Genomic DNA, 21922 nt, shown 5'->3' on the forward strand with positions numbered 1-21922 from the left:
TGTGTTTCAGGGCCATAGAGGTCCTTTCTAGGTGTTGATCAACCATCTTGTCTGGATACTGACTGGATCCGGGTGACTGAAGCGGCCCACTGATCTGGATACAGACTGGATCTGGTGGCTACGGTGACCTCGGAATAAGGGATTTCTTTAAAAGACTCTTTTATTCATATAAGATTTTCTCCAACTTTTCAGATGGAGGCATGAGAGAGAGATTGCCTTGATTGGGCTTGTGGTTATTGGTGGACCGAGTGGACTTTTGTGAGTTTTACTCCTCCCTTTTGGAGTGGGGGGGGGGGGGGGGGCTGACGAAACGCATGTGGGCAGGCGTCGTCACCCTTGATGACCCTTGGCGAGCGTAGTGGTTTACCAGAGGCAGCGCACAGGCCGGAGTGGTCGTAGACACAGCTCGAGTTTCTCTTCATTGTCGCATAAATCTTTCGCCTTTTACTAAAGATTTCCGTGGAGGGGAACTTTTGCGAGTGACCTGTATTTTTGGGTGCTCTGCTCACAGCAGAGCTACATCGAAATGTCAAGAGCAGAATCAATTTGGCCGTCCGCCAACACGCTGCAGGAGGGCGTGCCACTGGTCTTCGTCTGTATTTGCACTCTCTGCGTTTGCGCTGTCAGCACTTAATGTTTATTTAGCTGGCATGGGAAGGCAGCACTTTCTTGTACGTGACGGGATGCAAACTCTGGAAGGCTCTCTTTAGTGACGGGTCCAAACAAAGATCTCATCAGCTCCTCTAGCCCTATCGGCGACTCGTGTACTTCGAGCCTTCTTAGCGACGGCGCAAGTGGCTGACTGCTGACTGCGTTGGTGGTATAGTGGTGAGCATAGCTGCCTTCCAAGCAGTTGACCCGGGTTCGATTCCCGGCCAACGCATGTCCTTTGGCTCGGGCTGATGTCGAAGCAGAACTCCTTCTGTGACCTGTGGCTCCTCCCAAAACTTTTGGATGGATCATTCGGAAGCCGAAAAGAGCTAGCTCTCCCTGTCGGGGAATCGAACCCCGGTCTTCCGCGTGACAGGCGGAGATACTGTCCACTATACTAACGAGGAGCTGCGCATGCTGCCGTTTCTCCCCCAACCGACGCTACTGCACCGACATAACTGAACAATGCATGGCTTTTTCTGACGCTGACACAGCCCTAGCACCGTCAAATTCCGGATGGACCCATCATTAGCTAAAGTCGCATAACATTTGGAACACTACCCGTTGCAGGGGTCATTGTTTGGACTCTTTTTTTTTTTTTTTTTTTTTTTTAAATTGCGCTTTAAACAAAAAGGATTGTGCCAATGCAACTGAACAACATTAATTAGGAACACAGTGCGTCAATAAAGCAAAATGACAGTTAAAGGCATTTCGTCATTGAAATCGGTGATGTCATCATTCAGCTAAGTTCAGTTTAAATAGTATCTGTGCAATAATTTGCAATCAAGTCAACGATATCGCTGTACATGAAGTGTCCCCAGCTATGCCTGCCAGAGGCGACAGAGGCAAGGAACCAAAACTCGATCGGTGAGAAACCAGGCTCAGTCGGGGAGACAGTTCTCCTCTGGTCAGAAGAAACCAGCAAATCAGCTCCAGGCTGCAGAAAAGTCAGACTGTGCAGAAGATTCATCTGTTTCCTGTGGTCTTGTCCTGGTGGTCGTCTGAGACAAGGTCTTTACAGGGGATCTGTATCTGGGGCTCATCTAGTTGTCCCGGTCTCCGCTGTGTTTCAGGGCCATAGAGGTCCTTTCTAGGTGTTGATCAACCATCTTGTCTGGATACTGACTGGATCCGGGTGACTGAAGCGGCCCACTGATCTGGATACAGACTGGATCTGGTGGCTACGGTGACCTCGGAATAAGGGATTTCTTTAAAAGACTCTTTTATTCATATAAGAATTTCTCCAACTTTTCAGATGGAGGCATGAGAAAGAGATTGCCTTGATTGGGCTTGTGGTTATTGGTGGACCGAGTGGACTTTTGTGAGTTTTACTCCTCCCTTTTGGAGTGGGGGGGGCGGGGGGTGGGGGGCTGACGAAACGCATGTGGGCAGGCGTCGTCACCCTTGATGACCCTTGGCGAGCGTAGTGGTTTACCAGAGGGATGGCACAGGCTGGAGTGGTCGTAGACACAGCTCGAGTTTCTCTTCATTGTCGCATAAATCTTTCGCCTTTTACTAAAGATTTCCGTGGAGGGGAACTTCTGCGAGTGACCTGTATTTTTGGGTGCTCTGCTCATAGCAGAGCTACATCGAAATGTCAAGAGCAGAATCAGTTTGGCCGTCCGCCAACACGCTGCAGGAGGGCGTGCCACTGGTCTTCGTCTGTATTTGCACTCTCTGCGTTTGCGCTGTCAGCACTTAATGTTTATTTAGCTGGCATGGAAAGGCAGTACTTTCTTGTACGTGACGGGATGCAAACTCTGGAAGGCTCTATTTAGTGACGGGTCCAAACAAAGATCCCATCAGCTCCTCTAGCCCTATCGGCGACTCGTGCTCTTCGAGCCTTCTTAGCGACGGCGCAAGTGGCTGACTGCTGACTGCGTTGGTGATATAGTGGTGAGCATGGCTGCCTTCCAAGCAGTTGACCCGGGATCGATTCCCGGCCAACGCATGTCCTTTGGCTCGGGCTGATGTCGAAGCAGAACTCCTTCTGTGACCTGTGGCTCCTCCCAAAACTTTTGGATGGATCATTCGGAAGCCGAAAAGAGCTAGCTCTCCCCGTCGGGGAATCGAACCCCGGTCTTCCGCGTGACAGGCGGAGATACTGTCCACTATACTAACGAGGAGCTGCGCATGCTGCTGTTTCTCCCCCAACCGACGCTACTGCACCGACATAACCGAACAATGCATGGCTTTTTCTGACGCTGACACAGCCCTAGCACCGTCAAATTCCGGATGGACCCATCATTAGCTAAAGTCGCATAACATTTGGAACACTACCCGTTGTAGGGGTCATTGTTTGGACTCTTTTTTTTTTTATTTTTGTTTTTAAATTGCGCTTTAAACAAAAAGGATTGTGTCAATGCAACTGAACAACATTAATTAGGAACACAGTGCGTCAATAAAGCAAAATGACAGTTAAAGGCATTTCGTCATTGAAATCGGTGATGTCATCATTCAGCTAAGTTCAGTTTAAATAGTATCTGTGCAATAATTTGCAATCAAGTCAACGATATCGCTGTACATGAAGTGTCCCCAGCTATGCCTGCCAGAGGCGACAGAGGCAAGGAACCAAAACTCGATCGGTGAAAAAACCCGGTGAGAAACCAGGCTCAGTCGGGGAGACAGTTCTCCTCTGGTCAGAAGAAACCAGCAAATCAGCTCCAGGCTGCAGAAAAGTCAGACTGTGCAGAAGAATCATCTGTTTCCTGTGGTCTTGTCCTGGTGGTCGTCTGAGACAAGGTCTTTACAGGGGATCTGTATCTGGGGCTCATCTAGTTGTCCCGGTCTCCGCTGTGTTTCAGGGCCATAGAGGTCCTTTCTAGGTGTTGATCAACCATCTTGTCTGGATACTGACTGGATCCGGGTGACTGAAGCGGCCCACTGATCTGGATACAGACTGGATCTGGTGGCTACGGTGACCTCGGAATAAGGGATTTCTTTAAAAGACTCTTTTATTCATATAAGATTTTCTCCAACTTTTCAGATGGAGGCATGAGAAAGAGATTGCCTTGATTGGGCTTGTGGTTATTGGTGGACCGAGTGGACTTTTGTGAGTTTTACTCCTCCCTTTTGGAGTGGGGGGGGGGGGGGGCTGACGAAACGCATGTGGGCAGGCGTCGTCACCCTTGATGACCCTTGGCGAGCGTAGTGGTTTACCATAGGCAGTGCACAGGCCGGAGTGGTCGTAGACACAGCTCGAGTTTCTCTTCATTGTCGCATAAATCTTTCGCCTTTTACTAAAGATTTCCGTGGAGGGGAACTTTTGCGAGTAACCTGTATTTTTGGGTGCTCTGCTCACAGCAGAGCTACATCGAAATGTCAAGAGCAGAATCAATTTGGCCGTCCGCCAACACGCTGCAGGAGGGCGTGCCACTGGTCTTCGTCTGTATTTGCACTCTCTGCGTTTGCGCTGTCAGCACTTAATGTTTATTTAGCTGGCATGGGAAGGCAGCACTTTCTTGTACGTGAAGGGATGCAAACTCTGGAAGGCTCTCTTTAGTGACGGGTCCAAACAAAGATCTAATCAGCTCCTCTAGCCCTATCGGCGACTCGTGCACTTCGAGCCTTCTTAGCGACGGCGCAAGTGGCTGACTGCTGACTGCGTTGGTGGTATAGTGGTGAGCATAGCTGCCTTCCAAGCAGTTGACCCGGGTTCGATTCCCGGCCAACGCATGTCCTTTGGCTCGGGCTGATGTCGAAGCAGAACTCCTTCTGTGACCTGTGGCTCCTCCCAAAACTTTTTGATGGATCATTCGGAAGCCGAAAAGAGCTAGCTCTCCCCGTCGGGGAATCGAACCCCGGTCTTCCGCGTGACAGGCGGAGATACTGTCCACTATACTAACGAGGAGCTGCGCATGCTGCCGTTTCTCCCCCAACCGACGCTACTGCACCGACATAACTGAACAATGCATGGCTTTTTCTGACGCTGACACAGCCCTAGCACCGTCAAATTCCGGATTGACCCATCATTAGTCGCATAACATTTGGAACACTACCCGTTGCATGGGTCATTGTTTGGACTCTTTTTTTTTTTTTTTTTAAATTGCGCTTTAAACAAAAAGGATTGTGTCAATGCAACTGAACAACATTAATTAGGAACACAGTGCGTCAATAAAGCAAAATGACAGTTAAAGGCATTTCGTCATTGAAATCGGTGATGTCATCATTCAGCTAAGTTCAGTTTAAATAGTATCTGTGCAATAATTTGCAATCAAGTCAACGATATCGCTGTACATGAAGTGTCCCCAGCTATGCCTGCCAGAGGCGACAGAGGCAAGGAACCAAAACTCGATCGGTGTAAAAATGGAGAAAAAACCCGGTGAGAAACCAGGCTCAGTCGGGGAGACAGTTCTCCTCTGGTCAGAAGAATCCGGCAAATCAGCTCCAGGCTGCAGAAAAGTCAGACTGTGCAGAAGAATCATCTGTTTCCTGTGGTCTTGTCCTGGCGGTCGTCTGAGACAAGGTGTTTACAGGGGATCTGTATCTGGGGCTCATCTAGTTGTCCCGGTCTCCGCTGTGTTTCAGGGCCATAGAGGTCCTTTCTAGGTGTTGATCAACCATCTTGTCTGGATACTGACTGGATCCGGGTGACTGAAGCGGCCCACTGATCTGGATACAGACTGGATCTGGTGGCTACGTTGACCTCGGAATAAGGGATTTCTTTAAAAGACCCTTTTATTCATATAAGACTTTCTCCAACTTTTCAGATGGAGGCATGAGAAAGAGATTGCCTTGATTTGGCTTGTGGTTATTGGTGGACCGAGGGGACTTTTGTGAGTTTTTCTCCTCCCTTTTGGAGTGGGGGGGGGGGGGGGGGGGCTGACGAAACACATGTGGGCAGGCGTCGTCACCCTTGATGACCCTTGGCGAGCGTAGTGGTTTACCAGAGGCAGCGCACAGGCCGGAGTGGTCGTAGACACAGCTCGAATTTCTCTTCATTGTCGCATAAATCTTTCGCCTTTTACTAAAGATTTCCGTGTAGGGGAACTTTTGCGAGTGACCTGTATTTTTGGGTGCTCTGCTCACAGCAGAGCTACATCGAAATGTCAAGAGCAGAATCAATTTGGCCGTCCGCCAACACGCTGCAGGAGGGCGTGCCACTGGTCTTCGTCTGTATTTGCACTCTCTGCGTTTGCGCTGTCAGCACTTAATGTTTATTTAGCTAGCATGGGAAGGCAGCACTTTCTTGTACGTGACGGGATGCAAACTCTGGAAGGCTCTCTTTAGTGACGGGTCCAAACAAAGATCTCATCAGCTCCTCTAGCCCTATCGGCGACTAGTGCACTTCGAACCTTCTTAGCGACGGCGCAAGTGGCTGACTGCTGACTGCGTTGGTGGTATAGTGGTGAGCATAGCTGCCTTCCAAGCAGTTGACCCGGGCTCGATTCCCGGCCAACGCATGTCCTTTGGCTCGGGCTGATGTCGAAGCAGAACTCCTTCTGTGACCTGTGGCTCCTCCCAAAACTTTTGGATGGATCATTCGGAAGCCGAAAAGAGCTAGCTCTCCCCGTCGGGGAATCAAACCCCGGTCTTCCGCGTGACAGGCGGAGATACTGTCCACTATACTAACGAGGAGCTGCGCATGCTGCCGTTTCTCCCCCAACCGACGCTACTGCACCGACATAACTGAACAATGCATGGCTTTTTCTGACGCTGACACAGCCCTAGCAACGTCCAATTCCGGATTGACCCATCATTAGCTAAAGTCGCATAACATTTGGAACACTACCCGTTGCAGGGATCATTGTTTGGACTCTTTTTTTTTTTTTTTTTTTTTTAATTGCGCTTTAAACAAAAAGGATTGTGTCAATGCAACTGAACAACATTAATTAGGAACACAGTGCGTCAATAAAGCAAAATGACAGTTAAAGGCATTTCGTCATTGAAATCGGTGATGTCATCATTTAGCTAAGTTCAGTTTAAATAGTATCTGTGCAATAATTTGCAATCAAGTCAATGATATCGCTGTAAATGAAGTGTCCCCAGCTATGCCTGCCAGAGGCGACAGAGGCAAGGAACCAAAACTCGATCGGTGAAAAAATGGAGAAAAAACCCGGTGAGAAACCAGGCTCAGTCGGGGAGACAGTTCTCCTCTGGTCAGAAGAAACCACCAAATCAGCTCCAGGCTGCAGAAAAGTCAGACTGTGCAGAAGAATCATCTGTTTCCTGTGGTCTTGTACTGGTGGTCGTCTGAGACAAGGTCTTTACAGGGGATCTGTATCTGGGGCTCATCTAGTTGTCCCGGTCTCCGCTGTGTTTCAGGGCCATAGAGGTCCTTTCTAGGTGTTGATCAACCATCTTGTCTGGATACTGACTGGATCCGGGTGACTGAAGCGGCCCATTGATCTGGATACAGACTGGATCTGGTGGCTACGGTGACCTCGGAATAAGGGATTTCTTTAAAAGACTCTTTTATTCATATAAGATTTTCTCCAACTTTTCAGATGAAGGCATGAGAAAGAGTGGCGCCGATACAGGATGGCTGCCTCCGTGACGTGCTCTGCAGTTGTTTTTGTGTTTTTGTTAGTTTGTCCTGTCTTTAGTTATATTCCTGCAATCAGTTTCACCAGGGACGAATTGCTGGATATTCGGCAACACACATCTCCCGATATTTCACCGGTTTTCGACTATTCTGATGTTTTGCTGGACATTCTTGTCGGCGGAGCGGCTGCCCTGATCACACGCTTCAAGAGGACGCGCAAGCGGGGAAAGCGAGCGGGAGCGCTCGTGAGACTCAGAAAACGCGGATTTCGAACGCCGTTGCCTAGCATCCATCTGGCAAATCTCCGCTCTCTACCCAACAAAATGGACGAACTGCTTCTGCTCTCTCGGACAAATAAAGATTTCTCCCACTCTGCTGCTCTGTGTTTCACGGAAACTTGGCTGAATGACACCATACCGGACAGCGCGCTCCATCTGCCGGACTTTCAGCTGTTTAGAGCGGATCGCGACGCAGAATCAACGGGGAAATCGCGCGGCGGCGGGACATGCTTTTACATCAATGAACGGTGGTGTACAGATGTAACTGTGTTAAAGAAGACGTGCTGCTCAAATCTCGAAACGCTCTTCATTAACTGCAAGCCGTTCTATTCGCCGCGGGAGTTTCATTCGTTCATTCTGGTTAGTGTTTACATCCCTCCTCAAGCGCACATGAGCTCAGCTTTACAGAAACTCGCTGAGCAGATCACAGAGACAGAACAACAACACCCAGACTCTGTTTTAATCATTCTTGGGGACTTTAATAAAGCCAATCTCTCCCGTGAACTGCCAAAATACAGACAGCATGTTACTTGTCCCACAAGAGACAGTAATATATTGGATCACTGTTACACAACAATAAAGGATGCATTTCACTCTGTTTCACGAGCAGCTTTGGGACGTTCTGATCACCTTCTGGTTCATCTTATACCGACCTACAGGCAGAAACTAAAATCAGCTAAACCTGTATTAAGGACTGTAAAAAGATGGACTAATGAAGCAGAGCAGGATTTACAATCTTGTTTTGACCTCACTGATTGGAGTGTTTTTGAAGCTGCTGTCACCGATCTGGACGAACTCACAGAGACCGTAACATCATATATCAGTTTCAGTGAGGATATGTGTATTCCTACCAAGACTCAACTAAATTACAACAATGACAAACCGTGGTTCACTGCAAAACTCAGACAGCTCCGTCAGGCCAAAGAAGATGCTTACAGGAAGGGGGACAATGTCTTGTATAAACAGGCTAAATACACACTGGAAAAGGAGATCAAAGTGGCAAAGAGGAATTATTCTGAAAAAATAAGGACTCAGTTCACTTCGAACGACTCCGCATCAGTGTGGAAAAGCCTAAAGAAGATCACCAATTACAAGACACCACCCCCCAGCACTGTGGAAAATCAACGACTGGCAGACGATCTGAACGAGTTTTACTGCAGGTTTGAAAGAACACCCATCACCTGCCCTGAACACCTCTCCACACAACCGTTCACACCAATAACAACTCCTGCAACCAACCCTGAATGCCTCTCCAAACAAACGTTCACACCATTCACAGCTCCTGCAACCAACCCTGAATGCCTCTCCACACAACCATTCACACCATTAACATCTCCTGTAACCCATCCTGATCACCTCTCCAATCAACCGCTCTCACCATTCACAACTCCTGCAACCAACCCTGAATGCCTCTCCAAACAACTGTTCACACCACTCACAACTCCTGCAACCCACCCTGAACACCTCTCCAATCAAGCGCTCTCACCATTCACACCTCCTGCATCCCCCCTCTCCCCCACACCTGCAATACAGATCAGCGAGGATGCGGTGCGCCAGGTCTTCCGGAAGCAGAAAAGGAAAAAAGCACCAGGCCCAGATTGTGTTACACCAGCCTGTCTGAAATCCTGTGCTGACCAGCTGGCCCCCATCTTCACAAAGATCTTCAACAGATCGCTGGAGCTGTGCGAAGTCCCTTCATGCTTCAAACGCTCCACCATCATCCCCATCCCAAAGAAATCCAAAATTACAGGACTAAATGACTACAGGCCTGTGGCTCTAACGTCTGTAGTCATGAAGTCATTTGAAAAACTGGTGCTGGCCCACCTGAAGGACATCACTGGACCCTTGCTGGATCCTCTTCAGTTTGCCTACAGAGCAAACAGGTCTGTGGACGATGCAGTAAACATCGGACTGCATTATGTTCTGCAACACCTAGACAGACCGGGGACCTATGTGAGGATCCTGTTTGTGGACTTCAGCTCTGCCTTCAACACGATCATCCCAAACCTCCTCCTGCCCAAACTAACTCAGCTCTCCGTGCCCACCTCCGTCTGTCAGTGGATCAACAGCTTCCTGACAGACAGGCAGCAGCTAGTGAGGCTGGGAAAATACACATCCAGCACCCGTACAATCAGCACCGGAGCTCCCCAGGGCTGTGTTCTCTCCCCACTGCTCTTCTCCCTGTACACTAATGACTGCACATCTAAGGACCCCTCTGTCAAGCTCCTGAAGTTTGCAGATGACACCACACTCATCGGCCTCATTCAGGACGGTGACGAGTCTGCTTACAGACAGGAGGTTAAAGAGCTGGCTGTCTGGTGCAGTCTCAACAACCTGGAGCTTAACACACTCAAAACAGTGGAGATGATCGTGGACTTCAGGAGAAAGCCCCCTGCACTCCCCCCACTCACCATCATGAACAGCACTGTGACTGCAGTGGAGTCATTCAGGTTCCTGGGCACCACTATCTCTCAGGACCTGAAGTGGGACATTCACATTGACTCCATTGTGAAAAAGGCCCAGCAGAGGTTGTACTTCCTTCGCCAGCTGAGGAAGTTTAACCTGCCACAGGATCTGCTGAAACAGTTCTACTCCACCATCATCGAATCCATCCTCTGCACTTCAGTAACTGTCTGGTTCAGCTCAGCGTCTAAATCTGACCTCAGAAGACTACAGAGGGTAGTCCGGACTGCTGAGCGAATTATCGGTACAACCCTCCCATCTATTCAAGAACTGTACTTATCCAGAGTGAGCAAAAGGGCTGTTAAAATCACTCTGGACCCCTCACATCCAGCACACTCCCTCTTTGAACTGTTGCCATCTGGTCGACGCTACAGAGCACTGAGCACCAGAACGACCAGACACAGGAACAGTTTCTTCCCTCAGGCAATCCATCTTATGAACAGCTGATAATAACTGTGGGACACACTACACTATTTATATTTATATACACTACACTTTTTATCCAACACACATACTTAGCGTACACGTAAATCTTTTGCACATAATATACATGTACATACATGGAACACACTATACTACTTATATTTATATTTATATACACATACACTTATTTATCCAAAGACACATACTTAGCGTACAGTTACAATTTTTCCACATAATATACATGTACATACATAAATGCTCTTTTTAATATACCTGCCATACATTGTCAATTTGTATATTGTCAATCCTTACCCACCTATTTGTATTTTTTTGTATTTTTTATTCCTTATTGTGTTTTTTGTTCTGTCGCTGTTATGTTGCACTGCGGAGCTCTGTCACGAAAACAAATTCCTCGTATGTGTGAACATACCTGGCAATAAAGCTCATTCTGATTCTGATTCTGAAGAGATTGCCTTGATTTGGCTTGTGGTTATTGGTGGACCGAGGGGACTTTTGTGAGTTTTTCTCCTCCATTTTGGAGTGGGGGGGGGGGGGGGGGGCTGACGAAACGCAAGTGGGCAGGCGTCGTCACCCTTGATGACCCTTGGCGAGCGTAGTGGTTTACCAGAGGCAGCACACAGGCCGGAGTGGTCGTAGACACAGCTCGAGTTTCTCTTCATTGTTGCATAAATCTTTCGCCTTTTACTAAAGATTTCCGTGGAGGGGAACTTTTGCGAGTGACCTGTATTTTTGGGTGCTCTGCTCACAGCAGAGCTACATCGAAATGTCAAGAGTAGAATCAATTTGGCCGTCCGCCAACACGCTGCAGGAGGGCGTGCCACTGGTCTTCGTCTGTATTTGCACTCTCTGCGTTTGCGCTGTCAGCACTTAATGTTTATTTAGCTGGCATGGGAAGGCAGCACTTTCTTGTACGTGATGGGATGCAAACTCTGGAAGGCTCTCTTTAGTGACGGGTCCAAACAAAGATCTCATCAGCTCCTCTAGCCCTATCGGCGACTCGTGCACTTCGAGCCTTCTTAGCGACGGCGCAAGTGGCTGACTGCTGACTGCGTTGGTGGTATAGTGGTGAGCATAGCTGCCTTCCAAGCAGTTGACCCGGTTCGATTCCCGGCCAACGCATGTCCTTTGGCTCGGGCTGATGTCGAAGCAGAACTCCTTCTGTGACCTGTGGCTCCTCCCAAAACTTTTGGATGGATCATTCGGAAGCCGAAAAGAGCTAGCTCTCCCCGTCGGGGAATCGAACCCCGGTCTTCCGCATGACAGGCGGAGATACTGTCCACTATACTAACGAGGAGCTGCGCATGCTGCCGTTTCTCCCCCAACCGACGCTACTGCACCGACATAACTGAACAATGCATGGCTTTTTCTGACGCTGACACAGCCCTAGCAACGTCAAATTCCGGATGGACCCATCATTAGCTAAAGTCGCATAACATTTGGAACACTACCCGTTGCAGGGGTCATTGTTTGGACTCTTTTTTTTTTTTTTTAAATCGCGCTTTAAACAAAAAGGATTGTGTCAATGCAACTGAACAACATTAATTAGGAACACAGTGCGTCAATAAAGCAAAATGACAGATAAAGGCATTTCGTCATTGAAATCGGTGATGTCATCATTCAGCTAAGTTCAGTTTAAATAGTATCTGTGCAATAATTTGCAATCAAGTCAACGATATCGCTGTACATGAAGTGTCCCCAGCTATGCCTGCCAGAGGCGACAGAGGCAAGGAACCAAAACTCGATCGGTGAAAAAATGGAGAAAAAACCCGGTGAGAAACCAGGCTCAGTCGGGGAGACAGTTCTCCTCTGGTCAGAAGAAACCAGCAAATCAGCTCCAGGCTGCAGAAAAGTCAGACTGTGCAGAAGAATGTGGTCTTTCCTGTGGTCTTGTCCTGGTGGTCGTCTGAGACAAGGTCTTTACAGGGGATCTGTATCTGGGGCTCATCTAGTTGTCCCGGTCTCCGCTGTGTTTCAGGGCCATAGAGGTCCTTTCTAGGTGTTGATCAACCATCTTGTCTGGATACTGACTGGATCCGGGTGACTGAAGCGGCCCACTGATATGGATACAGACTGGATCTGGTGGCTACGGTGACCTCGGAATAAGGGATTTCTTTAAAAGACTCTTTTATTCATATAAGATTTTCTCCAACTTTTCAGATGGAGGCATGAGAAAGAGATTGCCTTGATTGGGCTTGTGGTTATTGGTGGACCGAGTGGACTTTTGTGAGTTTTACTCCTCCCTTTTGGAGTGGGGGGGGGGGGGGGCTGACGAAACGCAAGTGGGCAGGCGTCGTCACCCTTGATGACCCTTGGCGAGCGTAGTGGTTTACCAGAGGCAGCGCACAGGCCGGAGTGGTCGTAGACACAGCTCGAGTTTCTCTTCATTGTCGCATAAATCTTTCGCCTTTTACTAAAGATTTCCGTTGAGGGGAACTTTTGCGAGTGACCTGTATTTTTGGGTGCTCTGCTCAGAGCAGAGCTACATCGAAATGTCAAGAGTAGAATCAATTTGGCCGTCCGCCAACACGCTGCAGGAGGGCTTGCCACTGGTCTTCGTCTGTATTTGCACTCTCTGCGTTTGCGCTGTCAGCACTTAATGTTTATTTAGCTGGCATGGGAAGGCAGCACTTTCTTGTACGTGACGGGATGCAAACTCTGGAAGGCTCTCTTTAGTGACGGGTCCAAACAAAGATCTCATCAGCTCCTCTAGCCCTATCGGCACTCGTGCACTTCGAGCCTTCTTAGCGACGGCGCAAGTGGCTAACTGCTGACTGCGTTGGTGGTATAGTGGTGAGCATAGCTGCCTTCCAAGCAGTTGACCCGGGTTCGATTCCCGGCCAACGCATGTGCTTTGGCTCGGGCTGATGTCGAAGCAGAACTCCTTCTGTGACCTGTGGCTCCTCCCAAAACTTTTGGATGGATCATTCGGAAGCCGAAAAGAGCTAGCTCTCCCCGTCGGGGAATCGAACCCCGGTCTTCCGCATGACAGGCGGAGATACTGTCCACTATACTAACGAGGAGCTGCGCATGCTGCCGTTTCTCCCCCAACCGACGCTACTGCACCGACATAACTGAACAATGCATGGCTTTTTCTGACGCTGACACAGCCCTAGCACCGTCAAATTCCGGATGGACCCATCATTAGCTAAAGTCGCATAACATTTGGAACACTACCCGTTGCAGGGGTCATTGTTTGGACTCTTTTTTTTTTTTTTAAATCACGCTTTAAACAAAAAGGATTGTGTCAATGCAACTGAACAACATTAATTAGGAACACAGTGCGTCAATAAAGCAAAATGACAGTTAAAGGCATTTCGTCATTGAAATCGGTGATGTCATCATTCAGCTAAGTTCAGTTTAAATAGTATCTGTGCAATAATTTGCAATCAAGTCAACGATATCGCTGTACATGAAGTGTCCCCAGCTATGCCTGCCAGAGGCGACAGAGGCAAGGAACCAAAACTCGATCGGTGAAAAAATGGAGAAAAAACCCGGTGAGAAACCAGGCTCAGTCGGGGAGACAGTTCTCCTCTGGTCAGAAGAAACCAGCAAATCAGCTCCAGGCTGCAGAAAAGTCAGACTGTGCAGAAGAATCATCTGTTTCCTGTGGTCTTGTCCTGGTGGTCGTCTGAGACAAGGTCTTTACAGGGGATCTGTATCTGGGGCTCATCTAGTTGTCCCAGTCTCCGCTGTGTTTCAGGGCCATAGAGGTCCTTTCTAGGTGTTGATCAACCATCTTGTCTGGATACTGACTGGATCCGGGTGACTGAAGCGGCCCACTGATCTGGATACAGACTGGATCTGGTGGCTACGGTGACCTCGGAATAAGGGATTTCTTTAAAAGACTCTTTTATTCATATAAGATTTTCTCCAACTTTTCAGATGGAGGCATGAGAAAGAGATTGCCTTGATTGGGCTTGTGGTTATTGGTGGACCGAGTGGACTTTTGTGAGATTTACTCCTCCCTTTTGGAGTGGGGGGGGCGGGGGGGGGCTGACGAAACGCATGTGGGCAGGCGTCGTCACCCTTGATGACCCTTGGCGAGCGTAGTGGTTTACCAGAGGCATCGCACAGGCCGGAGTGGTCGTAGACACAGCTCGAGTTTCTCTTCATTGTCGCATAAATCTTTCGCCTTTTACTAAAGATTTCCGTGGAGGGGAACTTTTGCGAGTGACCTGTATTTTTGGGTGCTCTGCTCATAGCAGAGCTACATCGAAATGTCAAGAGCAGAATCAGTTTGGTCGTCCGCCAACACGCTGCAGGAGGGCGTGCCACTGGTCTTCGTCTGTATTTGCACTCTCTGCGGTTGCGCTGTCAGCACTTAATGTTTATTTAGCTGGCATGGAAAGGCAGCACTTTCTTGTACGTGACGGGATGCAAACTCTGGAAGGCTCTCTTTAGTGACGGGTCCAAACAAAGATCTCATCAGCTCCTCTAGCCCTATCGGCGACTCGTGCACTTCGAGCATTCTTAGCGACGGCGCAAGTGGCTGACTGCGTTGGTGGTATAGTGGTGAGCATAGCTGCCTTCCAAGCAGTTGACCCGGGTTCGATTCCCGGCCAACGCATGTCCTTTGGCTCGGGCTGATGTCGAAGCAGAACTCCTTCTGTGACCTGTGGCTCCTCCCAAAACTTTTGGATGGATCATTCGGAAGCCGAAAAGAGCTAGCTCTCCCCGTCGGGGAATCGAACCCCGGTCTTCCGCGTGACAGGCGGAGATACTGTCCACTATACTAACGAGGAGCTGCGCATGCTGCCGTTTCTCCCCCAACCGACGCTACTGCACCGACATAACTGAACAATGCATGGTTTTTTCTGACGCTGACACAGCCCTAGCACCGTCAAATTCTGGATGGACCCATCATTAGCTAAAGTCGCATAACATTTGGAACACTACCCGTTGCAGGGGTCATTGTTTGGACTCTTTTTTTTTTTTTTTTTTTTTAAATTGCGCTTTAAACAAAAAGGATTGTGCCAATGCAACTGAACAACATTAATTAGGAACACAGTGCGTCAAAAAAGCAAAATGACAGTTAAAGGCATTTCGTCATTGAAATCGGTGATGTCATCATTCAGCTAAGTTCAGTTTAAATAGTATCTGTGCAATAATTTGCAATCAAGTCAACGATATCGCTGTACATGAAGTGTCCCCAGCTATGCCTGCCAGAGGCGACAGAGGCAAGGAACCAAAACTCGATCGGTGAAAAAATGGAGAAAAAACCCGGTGAGAAACCAGGCTCAGTCGGGGAGACAGTTCTCCTCTGGTCAGAAGAAACCAGCAAATCAGCTCCAGGCTGCAGAAAAGTCAGACTGTGCAGAAGAATCATCTGTTTCCTGTGGTCTTGTCCTGGTGGTCGTCTGAGACAAGGTCTTTACAGGGGATCTGTATCTGGGGCTCATCTAGTTGTCCCGGTCTCCGCTGTGTTTCAGGGCCATAGAGGTCCTTTCTAGGTGTTGATCAACCATCTTGTCTGGATACTGACTGGGTCCGGGTGACTGAAGCGGCCCACTGATCTGGATACAGACTGGATCTGGTGGCTACGGTGACCTCGGAATAAGGGATTTCTTTAAAAGACTCTTTTATTCATATAAGATTTTCTCCAACTTTTCAGATGGAGGCATGAGAAAGAGATTGCCTTGATTGGGCTTGTGGTTATTGGTGGACCGAGTGGACTTTTGTGAGTTTTACTCCTCCCTTTTGGAGTGGGGGGGGGGGGGGGCTGACGAAACGCATGTGGGCAGGCGTCGTCACCCTTGATGACCCTTGGCGAGCGTAGTGGTTTACCAGAGGCAGCGCACAGGCCGGAGTGGTCGTAGACACAGCTCGAGTTTCTCTTCATTATCGCATAAATCTTTCGCCTTTTACTAAAGATTTCCGTGGAGGGGAACTTTTGCGAGTGACCTGTATTTTTGGGTGCTCTGCTCACAGCAGAGCTATATCGAAATGTCAAGAGCAGAATCAATTTGGCCGTCCGCCAACACGCTGCAGGAGGGCGTGCCACTGGTCTTCGTCTGTATTTGCACTCTCTGCGTTTGCGCTGTCAGCACTTAATGTTTATTTAGCTGGCATGGGAAGGCAGCACTTTCTTGTACGTGACGGGATGCAAACTCTGGAAGGCTCTCTTTAGTGACGGGTCCAAACAAAGATCTCATCAGCTCCTCTAGCCCTATCGGCGACTCGTGCACTTCGAGCCTTCTTAGCGACGGCGCAAGTGGCTGACTGCTGACTGCGTTGGTGGTATAGTGGTGAGCATAGCTGCCTTCCAAGCAGTTGACCTGGGTTCGATTCCCGGCCAACGCATGTCCTTTGGCTCGGGCTGATGTCGAAGCAGAACTCCTTCTGTGACCTGTGGCTCCTCCCAAAACTTTTGGATGCATCGTTCGGAAGCCGAAAAGAGCTAGCTCTCCCCGTCGGGGAATCGAACCCCGGTCTTCCGCGTGACAGGCGGAGATACTGTCCACTATACTAACGAGGAGCTGCGCATGCTGCCGTTTCTCCCCCAACCAACGCTACTGCACCGACATAACTGAACAATGCATGGCTTTTTCTGACGCTGACACAGCCCTAGCACCGTCAAATTCCGGATGGACCCATCATTAGCTAAAGTCGCATAACATTTGGAACACTACCCGTTGCAGGGGTCATTGTTTGGACTCTTTTTTTTTTTTAAATTGCGCTTTAAACAAAAAGGATTGTGTCAATGCAACTGAACAACATTAATTAGGAACACAGTGCGTCAATAAAGCAAAATGACAGTTAAAGGCATTTCGTCATTGAAATCGGTGATGTCATCATTCAGCTAAGTTCAGTTTAAATAGTATCTGTGCAATAATTTGCAATCAAGTCAACGATATCGCTGTACATGAAGTGTCCCCAGCTATGCCTGCCAGAGGCGACAGAGGCAAGGAACCAAAACTCGATCGGTGAAAAAATGGAGAAAAAACCCGGTGAGAAACCAGGCTCAGTCGGGGAGACAGTTCTCCTCTGGTCAGAAGAAACCAGCAAATCAGCTCCAGGCTGCAGAAAAGTCAGACTGTGCAGAAGAATCATCTGTTTCCTGTGGTCTTGTCCTGGTGGTCGTCTGAGACAAGGTCTTTACAGGGGATCTGTATCTGGGGCTCATCTAGTTGTCCCGGTCTCCGCTGTGTTTCAGGGCCATAGAGGTCCTTTCTAGGTGTTGATCAACCATCTTGTCTGGATACTGACTGGATCCGGGTGACTGAAGCGGCCCACTGATCTGGATACAGACTGGATCTGGTGGCTACGGTGACCTCGGAATAAGGGATTTCTTTAAAAGACTCTTTTATTCATATAAGATTTTCTCCAACTTTTCAGATGGAGGCATGAGAAAGAGATTGCCGTGATTGGGCTTGTGGTTATTGGTGGACCGAGTGGACTTTTGTGAGTTTTACTTCTCCCTTTTGGAGTGGGGGGGGGGGGGGGGCTGACGAAACGCATGTGGGCAGGCGTCGTCACCCTTGATGACCCTTGGCGAGCGTAGTGGTTTACCAGAGGCATCGCACAGGCCGGAGTGGTCGTAGACACAGCTCGAGTTTCTCTTCATTGTCGCATAAATCTTTCGCCTTTTACTAAAGATTTCCATGGAGGAGAACTTTTGCGAGTGACCTGTATTTTTGGGTGCTCTGCTCACAGCAGAGCTACATCGAAATGTCAAGAGCAGAATCAATTTGGCCGTCCGCCAACACGCTGCAGGAGGGCGTGCCACTGGTATTCGTCTGTATTTGCACACTCTGCGTTTGCGCTGTCAGCACTTAATGTTTATTTAGCTGGCATGGGAAGGCAGCACTTTCTTGTACGTGACGGGATGCAAACTCTGGAAGGCTGTCTTTAGTGACGGGTCCAAACAAAGATCTCATCAGCTCCTCTAGCCCTATCGGCGACTCGTGCACTTCGAGCCTTCTTAGCGACGGCGCAAGTGGCTGACTGCTGACTGCGTTGGTGGTATAGTGGTGAGCATAGCTGCCTTCCAAGCAGTTGACCCGGGTTCGATTCCCGGCCAACGCATGTCCTTTGGCTCGGGCTGATGTCGAAGCAGAACTCCTTCTGTGACCTGTGGCTCCTCCCAAAACTTTTGGATGGATCGTTCGGAAGCCGAAAAGAGCTAGCTCTCCCCGTCGGGGAATCGAACCCCGGTCTTCCGCGTGACAGGCGGAGATACTGTCCACTATACTAACGAGGAGCTGCGCATGCTGCCGTTTCTCCCCCAACCGACGCTACTGCACCGACATAACTGAACAATGCATGGCTTTTTCTGACGCTGACACAGCCCTAGCACCGTCAAATTCCGGATGGACCCATCATTAGCTAAAGTCGCATAACATTTGGATCACTACCCGTTGCAGGGGTCATTGTTTGGACTCTTTTTTTTTTTAAATTGCGCTTTAAACAAAAAGGATTGTGTCAATGCAACTGAACAACATTAATTAGGAACACAGTGCGTCAATAAAGCAAAATGACAGTTAAAGGCATTTCGTCATTGAAATCGGTGATGTCATCATTCAGCTAAGTTCAGTTTAAATAGTATCTGTGCAATAATTTGCAATCAAGTCAACGTTATCGCTGTACATGAAGTGTCCCCAGCTATGCCTGCCAGAGGCGACAGAGGCAAGGAACCAAAACTCGATCGGTGAAAAAATGGAGAAAAAACCCGGTGAGAAACCAGGCTCAGTCGGGGAGACAGTTCTCCTCTGGTCAAAAGAAACCAGCAAATCAGCTCCAGGCTGCAGAAAAGTCAGACTGTGCAGAAGAATCATCTGTTTCCTGTGGTCTTGTCCTGGTGGTCGTCTGAGACAAGGTCTTTACAGGGGATCTGTATCTGGGGCTCATCTAGTTGTCCCGGTCTCCGCTGTGTTTCAGGGCCATAGAGGTCCTTTCTAGGTGTTGATCAACCATCTTGTCTGGATACTGACTGGATCCGGGTGACTGAAGCGGCCCACTGATCTGGATACAGACTGGATCTGGTGGCTACGGTGACCTCGGAATAAGGGATTTCTTTAAAAGACTCTTTTATTCATATAAGATTTTCTCCAACTTTTCAGATGGAGGCATGAGAAAGAGATTGCCTTGATTGGGCTTGTGGTTATTGGTGGACCGAGTGGACTTTTGTGAGTTTTACTGCTCCCTTTTGGAGTGGGGGGGGGGGGGGCTGACGAAACGCATGTGGGCAGGCGTCGTCACCCTTGATGACCCTTGGCGAGCGTAGTGGTTTACCAGAGGCAAAGCACAGGCCGGAGTGGTCGTAGACACAGCTCGAGTTTCTCTTCATTGTCGCATAAATCTTTCGCCTTTTACTAAAGATTTCCGTGGAGGGGAACTTTTGCGAGTGACCTGTATTTTTGGGTGCTCTGCTCACAGCAGAGCTACATCGAAATGTCAAGAGCAGAATCAATTTGGCCGTCCGCCAACACGCTGCAGGAGGGCGTGCCACTGGTCTTCGTCTGTATTTGCACTCTCTGCGTTTGCGCTGTCAGCACTTAATGTTTATTTAGCTGGCATGGGAAGGCCGCACTTTCTTGTACGTGACGGGATGCAAACTCTGGAAGGCTCTCTTTAGTGACGGGTCCAAACAAAGATCTCATCAGCTCCTCTTGCCCTATCGGCGACTCGTGCACTTCGAGCCTTCTTAGCGACGGCGCAAGTGGCTGACTGCTGACTGCGTTGGTGGTATAGTGGTGAGCATAGCTGCCTTCTTAGCAGTTGACCCGGGTTCGATTCCCGGCCAACGCATGTCCTTTGGCTCGGGCTGATGTCGAAGCAGAACTCCTTCTGTGACCTGTGGCTCCTCCCAAAACTTTTGGATGGATCATTCGGAAGCCGAAAAGAGCTAGCTCTCCCCGTCGGGGAATCGAACCCCGGTCTTCCGCGTGACAGGCGGAGATACTGTCCACTATACTAACGAGGAGCTGCGCATGCTGCCGTTTCTCCCCCAACCGACGCTACTGCACCGACATAACTGAACAATGCATGGCTTTTTCTGAAGCTGACACAGCCCTAGCACCGTCAAATTCCGGATGGACCCATCATTAGCTAAAGTCGCATAACATTTGGAACACTACCCGTTGCAGGGGTCATTGTTTGGACTCTTTTTTTTTTTTTTTTTTTTTTAAATTGCGCTTTAAACAAAAAGGATTGTGTCAATGCAACTGAACAACATTAATTAGGAACACAGTGTGTCAAAAAAGCAAAATGACAGTTAAAGGCATTTCGTCATTGAAATCGGTGATGTCAGCTAAGTTCAGTTTAAATAGTATCTGTGCAATAATTTGCAATCAAGTCAACGATATCGCTGTACATGAAGTGTCCCCAGCTATGCCTGCCAGAGGCGACAGAGGCAAGGAACCAAAACTCGATCGGTGAAAAAATGGAGAAAAAACCCGGTGAGAAACCAGGCTCAGTCGGGGAGACAGTTCTCCTCTGGTCAGAAGAAACCAGCAAATCAGCTCCAGGCTGCAGAAAAGTCAGACTGTGCAGAAGAATCATCTGTTTCCTGTGGTCTTGTCCTGGTGGTCGTCTGAGACAAGGTCTTTACAGGGGATCTGTATCTGGGGCTCATCTAGTTGTCCCGGTCTCCGCTGTGTTTCAGGGCCATAGAGGTCCTTTCTAGGTGTTGATCAACCATCTTGTCTGGATACTGACTGGATCCGGGTGACTGAAGCGGCCCACTGATCTGGATACAGACTGGATCTGGTGGCTACGGTGACCTCGGAATAAGGGATTTCTTTAAAAGACTCTTTTATTCATATAAGATTTTCTCCAACTTTTCAGATGGAGGCATGAGAAAGAGATTGCCTTGATTGGGCTTGTGGTTATTGGTGGACCGAGTGGACTTTTGTGAGTTTTACTCCTCCCTTTTGGAGTGGGGGGGGGGCTGACGAAACGCATGTGGGCAGGCGTCGTCACCCTTGATGACCCTTGGCGAGCGTAGTGGTTTACCAGAGGCAGCGCACAGGCCGGAGTGGTCGTAGACACAGCTCGAGTTTCTCTTCATTGCCGCATAAATCTTTCGCCTTTTACTAAAGATTTCCGTGGAGGGGAACTTTTGTGAGTGACCTGTTTTTTTGGGTGCTCTGCTCACAGCAGAGCTACATCGAAATGTCAAGAGCAGAATCAATTTGGCCATCTGCCAACACGCTGCAGGAGGGCGTGCCACTGGTCTTCGTCTGTATTTGCACTCTCTGCGTTTGCGCTGTCAGCACTTAATGTTTATTTAGCTGGCATGGGAAGGCAGCACTTTCTTGTACGTGACGGGATGCAAACTCTGGAAGGCTCTCTTTAGTGACGGGTCCAAACAAAGATCTCATCAGCTCCTCTAGCCCTATCGGCGACTCGTGCACTTCGAGCCTTCTTAGCGACGGCGCAAGTGGCTGACTGCTGACTGCTGACTGCGTTGGTGGTATAGTGGTGAGCATAGCTGCCTTCCAAGCAGTTGACCCGGGTTCGATTCCCGGCCAACTCATGTCCTTTGGCTCGGGCTGATGTCGAAGCAGAACTCCTTCTGTGACCTGTGGCTCCTCCCAAAACTTTTGGATGGATCATTCGGAAGCCGAAAAGAGCTAGCTCTCCCCGTCGGGGAATCGAACCC

The 21922-nt window shown here is 49.0% G+C and overlaps 26 non-coding genes across 26 annotated transcripts; 18 read left to right on the forward strand and 8 right to left on the reverse strand.

Annotated features, from left to right (window-relative positions):
• Positions 1–403: 403 nt before the first annotated feature.
• Positions 404–518, forward strand: LOC132145849 (U5 spliceosomal RNA). Its single transcript, XR_009434611.1, has one exon. It is a non-coding gene; the product is annotated as a U5 spliceosomal RNA (small nuclear RNA).
• A 293-nt stretch (positions 519–811) lies between these two features.
• trnag-ucc (transfer RNA glycine (anticodon UCC)) lies at positions 812–883 on the forward strand. Its single transcript has one exon. It is a non-coding gene; the product is annotated as a tRNA-Gly (tRNA).
• A 1239-nt stretch (positions 884–2122) lies between these two features.
• On the forward strand, positions 2123–2237 carry LOC132145865 (U5 spliceosomal RNA). The gene has a single exon (XR_009434626.1). It is a non-coding gene; the product is annotated as a U5 spliceosomal RNA (small nuclear RNA).
• A 468-nt stretch (positions 2238–2705) lies between these two features.
• trnad-guc (transfer RNA aspartic acid (anticodon GUC)) lies at positions 2706–2777 on the reverse strand. Its single transcript has one exon. It is a non-coding gene; the product is annotated as a tRNA-Asp (tRNA).
• Positions 2778–3846: 1069 nt separating this feature from the next.
• Positions 3847–3961, forward strand: LOC132145759 (U5 spliceosomal RNA). Its single transcript, XR_009434526.1, has one exon. It is a non-coding gene; the product is annotated as a U5 spliceosomal RNA (small nuclear RNA).
• A 293-nt stretch (positions 3962–4254) lies between these two features.
• On the forward strand, positions 4255–4326 carry trnag-ucc (transfer RNA glycine (anticodon UCC)). The gene has a single exon. It is a non-coding gene; the product is annotated as a tRNA-Gly (tRNA).
• A 103-nt stretch (positions 4327–4429) lies between these two features.
• trnad-guc (transfer RNA aspartic acid (anticodon GUC)) lies at positions 4430–4501 on the reverse strand. The gene has a single exon. It is a non-coding gene; the product is annotated as a tRNA-Asp (tRNA).
• Positions 4502–5573: 1072 nt separating this feature from the next.
• On the forward strand, positions 5574–5688 carry LOC132145993 (U5 spliceosomal RNA). Its single transcript, XR_009434749.1, has one exon. It is a non-coding gene; the product is annotated as a U5 spliceosomal RNA (small nuclear RNA).
• Positions 5689–10960: 5272 nt separating this feature from the next.
• LOC132145912 (U5 spliceosomal RNA) lies at positions 10961–11075 on the forward strand. Its single transcript, XR_009434671.1, has one exon. It is a non-coding gene; the product is annotated as a U5 spliceosomal RNA (small nuclear RNA).
• A 467-nt stretch (positions 11076–11542) lies between these two features.
• trnad-guc (transfer RNA aspartic acid (anticodon GUC)) lies at positions 11543–11614 on the reverse strand. Its single transcript has one exon. It is a non-coding gene; the product is annotated as a tRNA-Asp (tRNA).
• A 1072-nt stretch (positions 11615–12686) lies between these two features.
• Positions 12687–12801, forward strand: LOC132145938 (U5 spliceosomal RNA). The gene has a single exon (XR_009434697.1). It is a non-coding gene; the product is annotated as a U5 spliceosomal RNA (small nuclear RNA).
• A 292-nt stretch (positions 12802–13093) lies between these two features.
• On the forward strand, positions 13094–13165 carry trnag-ucc (transfer RNA glycine (anticodon UCC)). Its single transcript has one exon. It is a non-coding gene; the product is annotated as a tRNA-Gly (tRNA).
• Positions 13166–13268: 103 nt separating this feature from the next.
• On the reverse strand, positions 13269–13340 carry trnad-guc (transfer RNA aspartic acid (anticodon GUC)). Its single transcript has one exon. It is a non-coding gene; the product is annotated as a tRNA-Asp (tRNA).
• Positions 13341–14414: 1074 nt separating this feature from the next.
• LOC132145778 (U5 spliceosomal RNA) lies at positions 14415–14529 on the forward strand. The gene has a single exon (XR_009434545.1). It is a non-coding gene; the product is annotated as a U5 spliceosomal RNA (small nuclear RNA).
• A 286-nt stretch (positions 14530–14815) lies between these two features.
• trnag-ucc (transfer RNA glycine (anticodon UCC)) lies at positions 14816–14887 on the forward strand. Its single transcript has one exon. It is a non-coding gene; the product is annotated as a tRNA-Gly (tRNA).
• A 103-nt stretch (positions 14888–14990) lies between these two features.
• On the reverse strand, positions 14991–15062 carry trnad-guc (transfer RNA aspartic acid (anticodon GUC)). Its single transcript has one exon. It is a non-coding gene; the product is annotated as a tRNA-Asp (tRNA).
• Positions 15063–16140: 1078 nt separating this feature from the next.
• LOC132145739 (U5 spliceosomal RNA) lies at positions 16141–16255 on the forward strand. The gene has a single exon (XR_009434507.1). It is a non-coding gene; the product is annotated as a U5 spliceosomal RNA (small nuclear RNA).
• Positions 16256–16548: 293 nt separating this feature from the next.
• On the forward strand, positions 16549–16620 carry trnag-ucc (transfer RNA glycine (anticodon UCC)). Its single transcript has one exon. It is a non-coding gene; the product is annotated as a tRNA-Gly (tRNA).
• Positions 16621–16723: 103 nt separating this feature from the next.
• On the reverse strand, positions 16724–16795 carry trnad-guc (transfer RNA aspartic acid (anticodon GUC)). The gene has a single exon. It is a non-coding gene; the product is annotated as a tRNA-Asp (tRNA).
• Positions 16796–17865: 1070 nt separating this feature from the next.
• Positions 17866–17980, forward strand: LOC132146071 (U5 spliceosomal RNA). The gene has a single exon (XR_009434820.1). It is a non-coding gene; the product is annotated as a U5 spliceosomal RNA (small nuclear RNA).
• Positions 17981–18273: 293 nt separating this feature from the next.
• On the forward strand, positions 18274–18345 carry trnag-ucc (transfer RNA glycine (anticodon UCC)). The gene has a single exon. It is a non-coding gene; the product is annotated as a tRNA-Gly (tRNA).
• A 103-nt stretch (positions 18346–18448) lies between these two features.
• On the reverse strand, positions 18449–18520 carry trnad-guc (transfer RNA aspartic acid (anticodon GUC)). Its single transcript has one exon. It is a non-coding gene; the product is annotated as a tRNA-Asp (tRNA).
• A 1067-nt stretch (positions 18521–19587) lies between these two features.
• LOC132145850 (U5 spliceosomal RNA) lies at positions 19588–19702 on the forward strand. Its single transcript, XR_009434612.1, has one exon. It is a non-coding gene; the product is annotated as a U5 spliceosomal RNA (small nuclear RNA).
• Positions 19703–19995: 293 nt separating this feature from the next.
• On the forward strand, positions 19996–20067 carry trnar-ucu (transfer RNA arginine (anticodon UCU)). Its single transcript has one exon. It is a non-coding gene; the product is annotated as a tRNA-Arg (tRNA).
• Positions 20068–20170: 103 nt separating this feature from the next.
• trnad-guc (transfer RNA aspartic acid (anticodon GUC)) lies at positions 20171–20242 on the reverse strand. The gene has a single exon. It is a non-coding gene; the product is annotated as a tRNA-Asp (tRNA).
• A 1066-nt stretch (positions 20243–21308) lies between these two features.
• LOC132145902 (U5 spliceosomal RNA) lies at positions 21309–21424 on the forward strand. The gene has a single exon (XR_009434662.1). It is a non-coding gene; the product is annotated as a U5 spliceosomal RNA (small nuclear RNA).
• Positions 21425–21922: the final 498 nt, after the last annotated feature.

This window comes from Carassius carassius, chromosome 8, assembly GCF_963082965.1.
Source record: "Carassius carassius chromosome 8, fCarCar2.1, whole genome shotgun sequence".
Taxonomy (NCBI): Eukaryota; Metazoa; Chordata; class Actinopteri; order Cypriniformes; family Cyprinidae; genus Carassius; species Carassius carassius.